Source organism: Triturus cristatus, chromosome 4_1, assembly GCF_964204655.1.
Source record: "Triturus cristatus chromosome 4_1, aTriCri1.1, whole genome shotgun sequence".
Classification (NCBI taxonomy): Eukaryota; Metazoa; Chordata; class Amphibia; order Caudata; family Salamandridae; genus Triturus; species Triturus cristatus.
The window spans coordinates 133,695,704-133,703,203 of NC_140585.1; the positions used below are offsets into that span (position 1 = coordinate 133,695,704).

The 7,500-nt window shown below is 40.0% G+C and overlaps 2 non-coding genes across 2 annotated transcripts; both read right to left on the reverse strand.

Moving 5' to 3' along the window:
* Window positions 1-3,366: 3,366 nt before the first annotated feature.
* On the reverse strand, window positions 3,367-3,439 carry TRNAR-CCU (transfer RNA arginine (anticodon CCU)). The gene has a single exon. It is a non-coding gene; the product is annotated as a tRNA-Arg (tRNA).
* Window positions 3,440-4,954: 1,515 nt separating this feature from the next.
* TRNAR-CCU (transfer RNA arginine (anticodon CCU)) lies at window positions 4,955-5,027 on the reverse strand. Its single transcript has one exon. It is a non-coding gene; the product is annotated as a tRNA-Arg (tRNA).
* Window positions 5,028-7,500: the final 2,473 nt, after the last annotated feature.

The window sequence follows — 7,500 nt, forward strand, 5'->3', positions numbered from 1 at the left end:
AAAATGCATCTCACAAAAATAGGCATTTAAAAATCTACTTTGCAGTTTCAGAACACTAACATGACTGTGAAGTGTACACAAGTAAAATGGGACCGTTTCAAAGTACCTAATCCCTCATAAACTTCTGAGAGGAAGCATGTAATAAATCTACCTAATTTTCTGGAAAAGAAAGAGGGAGGATTTTTGTTATCACCTCCGATGGGCCTTGAACCCACAATCCCTGGCTTAGGAGGCCAGTGCCTTATCCATTAGGCCACTGAGGCACAAATGCATAGCTCTTTTCTAGAGGCATTATTTAAATGTATTCTATGGTCAGACACCGGTGTGTGCACACAGGGCATTTCTCACTTCTCTCAAGAAGTAAACTTCCCATTTTCATCCTCTTCCATCCCCGACTTTAACGCTCTCTTCTATGCTATAATGGAGACTTTGCAATTTTAGCAAGTGGAGAGAAATTGGAAAACCACTTTCGACTCCACACTTCTTCTTCACTTACTTCTTTTCTCAATATACTGGGCTTAGAAAATGGTATCAAGCCATCCTTATCATCAGTAGGACACGGAAAGAGGCACTAAGTCTCCTAACCAAGTTCAACCACACTCTGCAACTTAACCATTGCACTACAAATTAGGCAGCGGGGGCATCAGCAAAGGCAGCCAATGTGCCGATCCTTTATACATTTTGTGTAGTACTTTTCTTACTCGGAGGCAAAATCAGCACTTTAACTGCCCAAATCATACAGATTTTACACATGTAGCACTCAATGCACACATAGGCACACACCTTGCAGTTCTTCTACACACACTTAAGCTAAAAACCCATTCTGTCACGTCAAAATTCTGCAAACCTATTACATATTCAGTGCGTCGGCATAGAAGCACTTTTTAATGCCACTAAAATGCACAAGTAGTTAGACTGAAGATGCAACCTGAATGAGTTTACAGTATGTACTCCACTTTATTAATGATTAGTAATGAGAAAGTGAGGACTACAAGAGTATTGGAAAAGACTTTTTCCACTCTGAATGTAAAGCAGATTGTGTGACCATTGGCCAAAAACGACCACGAAGGGACTCGAACCCTCAATCTTCTGATCCGAAGTCAGACGCCTTATCCATTAGGCCACGCTGTCATCCGTCCACCTGAGATGATTTTTATCATGTAGGTGGTATGCATGGATGGAGAACATATTATTGAAAGGTATTCATGTTTACATCCCATAGTGTTCTTTCAGCTCTTTTCGCTGGAAGCACTTTTTTGGAATCTATATATTGAGAATTTTATGAGTACGATATGCTATTGTTTTCCTTTTTCCAAACAAACCTCTTTCCTCATGAGTTTAAAGCTCATTTGTATTCTCTACATAGCTCTGGAAGTTTCCAGACGTGGAGTGAAACTGTTTTGAAAGTAGGACAAATTGCTCCTTCCTGCATATGCTAATTTTTCACACTCACATAGGTTGTATACGTTTTATGTATCCTGGCTTGACCTATTCAAGTAGCTGAAAGCCTGTCACCACCTCTAGAAACAAGATTCACACCAATCCAATTCAAATCATGTTTTCCAAAGGAATATGTTCTGGCCGGTCGAAAATGCATCTCACAAAAATAGGCATTTAAAAATCTACTTTGCAGTTTCAGAACACTAACATGACTGTGAAGTCTACACAAGTAAAATGGGACAGTTTCAAAGTACCTAATCCCTCATAAACTTCCGAGAGGAAGCATGTAATAAATCTACCTAATTTTCTGGAAAAGAAAGAGGGAGGATTTTTGTTCTCACCTCAGATGGGACTTGAACCCACAATCCCTGGCTTAGGAGGTCAGTGCCTTATCCATTAGGCCACTGAGACACACATGCATAGCTCTTTTCTAGAGGTATTATTTAAATGTATTCTATGGTCAGACACCGGTGTGTTCACACAGGGCATTTCTCACTTCTCTCTATAAGTAAACTTCCCATTTTCATCCTCTTCCATCCCCGACTTTAACGCTCTCTTCTATGCTATAATGGAGACTTTGCAATTTTAGCAAGTGGAGAGAAATTGGAGAACCACTTTTGACTCCACACTTCTTCTTCACTTACTTCTTTTCTCAATATACTGGGCTTAGAAAATGGTATCAAGCCATCCTTATCATCAGTAGGACACGGAAAGAGGCACTAAGTCTCCTAACCAAGTTCAACCACACTCTGCAACTTAACCATTGCACTACAAATTAGGCAACGGGGGCATCAGCAAAGGCAGCCAATGTGCCGATCCTTTATACATTTTGTGTAGTACTTTTCTTACTCGGAGGCAAAATCAGCACTTTAACTGCCCAAATCATACAGATTTTACACATGTAGCACTCTATGCACACATAGGCACACACCTTGCAGTTCTTCTACACACACTTAAGCTAAAAACCCATTCTGTCACGTCAAAATTCTGCAAACCTATTACATATTCAGTGCGTCGGCATAGAAGCACTTTTTAATGCCACTAAAATGCACAAGCAGTTAGACAGAAGATGCAACCTGAATGAGTTTACAGTATGTACTCCACTTTATTAATGATTAGTAATGAGAAAGTGAGGACTACAAGAGTATTGGAAAAGACTTTTTCCACTCTGAATGTAAAGCAGATTGTGTGACCATTGGCCAAAAACGACCATGAAGGGGCTCGAACCCTCAATCTTCTGATCCGAAGTCAGACGCCTTATCCATTAGGCCACGCGGTCATCCGTCCACCTGAGGTGATTTTTATCATGTAGGTGGTATGCATGGATGGAGAACATATTATTGAAAGGTATTCAGGTTTACATCCCATAGTGTTCTTTCAGCTCTTTTCGCTGGAAGCACTTTTTTGGAATCTATATATTGAGAATTTTATGAGTACGATATGCTTTTGTTTTCCTTTTTCCATACAAACCTCTTTCCTCATGAGTTTAAAGCTCATTTGTATGCTCTACATAGCTCTGGACGTTTCCAGACGTGGAGTGAAACTGTTTTGAAAGTAGTACAAATTGCTCCTTCCTGCATATGCTAATTTTTCACACTCACATAGGTTGTATAAGTTTTATGAATCCTGGCTTGACCTATTCAAGTAGCTGAAAGCCTGTCACCACCTCTAGAAACAAGATTCACACCAATCCAATTCATATCATTTTTTCCAAAGGAATATGTTCTGGCCGGTCGAAAATGCATCTCACAAAAATAGGCATTTAAAAATCTACTTTGCAGTTTCAGAAGACTAACATGACTGTGAAGTGTACACAAGTAAAATGGGACAGTTTCAAAGTACCTAATCCCTCATAAACTTCCGAGAGGAAGCATGTAATAAATCTACCTAATTTTCTGGAAAAGAAAGAGGGAGGATTTTTGTTATCACCTCAGATGGGACTCGAACCCACAATCCCTGGCTTAGGAGGCCAGTGCCTTATCCATTAGGCCACTGAGGCACAAATGCATAGCTCTTTTCTAGAGGCATTATTTAAATGTATTCTATGGTCAGACACCGGTGTGTGCACACAGGGCATTTCTCACTTCTCTCAATAAGTAAACTTCCCATTTTCATCCTCTTCCATCCCCGACTTTAACGCTCTCTTCTATGCTATAATGGAGACTTTGCAATTTTAGCAAGTGGAGAGAAATTGGAAAACCACTTTCGACTCCACACTTCTTCTTCACTTACTTCTTTTCTCAATATACTGGGCTTAGAAAATGGTATCAAGCCATCCTTATCATCAGTAGGACACGGAAAGAGGCACTAAGTCTCCTAACCAAGTTCAACCACACTCTGCAACTTAACCATTGCACTACAAATTAGGCAGCGGGGGCATCAGCAAAGGCAGCCAATGTGCCGATCCTTTATACATTTTGTGTAGTACTTTTCTTACTCGGAGGCAAAATCAGCACTTTAACTGCCCAAATCATACAGATTTTACACATGTAGCACTCAATGCACACATAGGCACACACCTTGCAGTTCTTCTACACACACTTAAGCTAAAAACCCATTCTGTCACGTCAAAATTCTGCAAACCTATTACATATTCAGTGCGTCGGCATAGAAGCACTTTTTAATGCCACTAAAATGCACAAGTAGTTAGACTGAAGATGCAACCTGAATGAGTTTACAGTATGTACTCCACTTTATTAATGATTAGTAATGAGAAAGTGAGGACTACAAGAGTATTGGAAAAGACTTTTTCCACTCTGAATGTAAAGCAGATTGTGTGACCATTGGCCAAAAACGACCACGAAGGGACTCGAACCCTCAATCTTCTGATCCGAAGTCAGACGCCTTATCCATTAGGCCACGCTGTCATCCGTCCACCTGAGATGATTTTTATCATGTAGGTGGTATGCATGGATGGAGAACATATTATTGAAAGGTATTCATGTTTACATCCCATAGTGTTCTTTCAGCTCTTTTCGCTGGAAGCACTTTTTTGGAATCTATATATTGAGAATTTTATGAGTACGATATGCTTTTGTTTTCCTTTTTCCAAACAAACCTCTTTCCTCATGAGTTTAAAGCTCATTTGTATTCTCTACATAGCTCTGGAAGTTTCCAGACGTGGAGTGAAACTGTTTTGAAAGTAGGACAAATTGCTCCTTCCTGCATATGCTAATTTTTCACACTCACATAGGTTGTATACGTTTTATGTATCCTGGCTTGACATATTCAAGTAGCTGAAAGCCTGTCACCACCTCTAGAAACAAGATTCACACCAATCCAATTCAAATCATGTTTTCCAAAGGAATATGTTCTGGCCGGTCGAAAATGCATCTCACAAAAATAGGCATTTAAAAATCTACTTTGCAGTTTCAGAACACTAACATGACTGTGAAGTGTACACAAGTAAAATGGGACCGTTTCAAAGTACCTAATCCCTCATAAACTTCTGAGAGGAAGCATGTAATAAATCTACCTAATATTCTGGAAAAGATAGAGGGAGGATTTTTGTTATCACCTCAGATGGGACTTGAACCCACAATCCCTGGCTTAGGAGGCCAGTGCCTTATCCATTAGGCCACTAAGGTACACATGCATAGCACTTTTCTAGAGGCATTATTTAAATGTATTCTATGGTCAGACACCGGTGTGTGCACACAGGGCATTTCTCACTTCTCTCTATAAGTAAACTTCCCATTTTCATCCTCTTCCATCCCCGACTTTAACGCTTTCTTCTATGCTATAATGGAGACTTTGCAATTTTAGCAAGTGGAGAGAAATTGGAGAACCACTTTCGACTCCACACTTCTTCTTCACTTACTTATTTTCTCAATATACTGGGCTTAGAAAATGGTATCAAGCCATCCTTATCATCAGTAGGACACGGAAAGAGGCACTAAGTCTCCTAACCAAGTTCAACCACACTCTGCAACTTAACCATTGCACTACAAATTAGGCAACGGGGGCATCAGCAAAGGCAGCCAATGTGCCGATCCTTTATACATTTTGTGTAGTACTTTTCTTACTCGGAGGCAAAATCAGCACTTTAACTGCCCAAATCATACAGATTTTACACATGTAGCACTCTATGCACACATAGGCACACACCTTGCAGTTCTTCTACACACACTTAAGCTAAAAACCCATTCTGTCACGTCAAAATTCTGCAAACCTATTACATATTCAGTGCGTCGGCATAGAAGCACTTTTTAATGCCACTAAAATGCACAAGCAGTTAGACAGAAGATGCAACCTGAATGAGTTTACAGTATGTACTCCACTTTATTAATGATTAGTAATGAGAAAGTGAGGACTACAAGAGTATTGGAAAATACTTTTTCCACTCTGAATGTAAAGCAGATTGTGTGACCATTGGCCAAAAACGACCACGAAGGGGCTCTAACCCTCAATCTTCTGATCCGAAGTCAGACGCCTTATCCATTAGGCCACGCGGTCATCCGCCCACCTGAGGTGATTTTTATCATGTAGGTGGTATGCATGGATGGAGAACATATTATTGAAAGGTATTCAGGTTTACATCCCATAGTGTTCTTTCAGCTCTTTTCGCTGGAAGCACTTTTTTGGAATCTATATATTGAGAATTTTATGAGTACGATATGCTTTTGTTTTCCTTTTTGCATACAAACCTCTTTCCTCATGAGTTTAAAGCTCATTTGTATGCTCTACATAGCTCTGGACGTTTCCAGACGTGGAGTGAAACTGTTTTGAAAGTAGTACAAATTGCTCCTTCCTGCATATGCTAATTTTTCACACTCACATAGGTTGTATAAGTTTTATGAATCCTGGCTTGACCTATTCAAGTAGCTGAAAGCCTGTCACCACCTCTAGAAACAAGATTCACACCAATCCAATTCAAATCATTTTTTCCAAAGGAATATGTTCTGGCCGGTCGAAAATGCATCTCACAAAAATAGGCATTTAAAAATCTACTTTGCAGTTGCAGAACACTAACATGACTGTGAAGTGTACACAAGTAAAACGTGACAGTTTCAAAGTACCTAATCCCTCATAAACTTCTGAGAGGAAGCATGTAATAAATCTACCTAATTTTCTGGAAAAGAAAGAGGGAGGATTTTTGTTATCACCTCAGATGGGACTCAATCCCACAATCCCTGGCTTAGGAGGCCAGTGCCTTATCCATTAGGCCACTGAGGCACACATGCATAGCTCTTTTCTAGAGGCATTATTTAAATGTATTCTATGGTCAGACACCGGTGTGTGCACACAGGGCATTTCTCACTTCTCTCTATAAGTAAACTTCCCATTTTCATCCTCTTCCATCCCCGACTTTAACGCTCTCTTCTATGCTATAATGGAGACTTTGCAATTTTAGCAAGTGGAGAGAAATTGGAGAACCACTTTCGACTCCACACTTCTTCTTCACTTACTTCTTTTCTCAATATACTGGGCTTAGAAAATGGTATCAAGCCATCCTTATCATCAGTAGGACACGGAAAGAGGCACTAAGTTTGCTAACCAAGTTCAACCACACTCTGCAACTTAACCATTGCACTACAAATTAGGCAATGGGGGCATCAGCAAAGGCAGCCAATGTGCCGATCCTTTATACATTTTGTGTAGTACTTTTCTTACTCGGAGGCAAAATAAGCACTTTAACTGCCCAAATCATACAGATTTTACACATGTACCACTCTATGCACACATAGGCACACACCTTGCAGTTCTTCTACACACACTTAAGCTAAAAACCCATTCTGTCACGTCAAAATTCTGCAAACCTATTACATATTCAGTGCGTCGGCATAGAAGCACTTTTTAATGCCACTAAAATGCACAAGTAGTTAGACTGAAGATGCAACCTGAATGAGTTTACAGTATGTACTCCACTTTATTAATGATTAGTAATGAGAAAGTGAGGACTACAAGAGTATTGGAAAAGACTTTTTCCACTCTGAATGTAAAGCAGATTGTGTGACCATTGGCCAAAAACGACCATGAAGGGACTCGAACCCTCAATCTTCTGATCCGAAGTCAGACGCCTTATCCATTAGGCCACGCGGTCATCCGTTCACCTGAGAT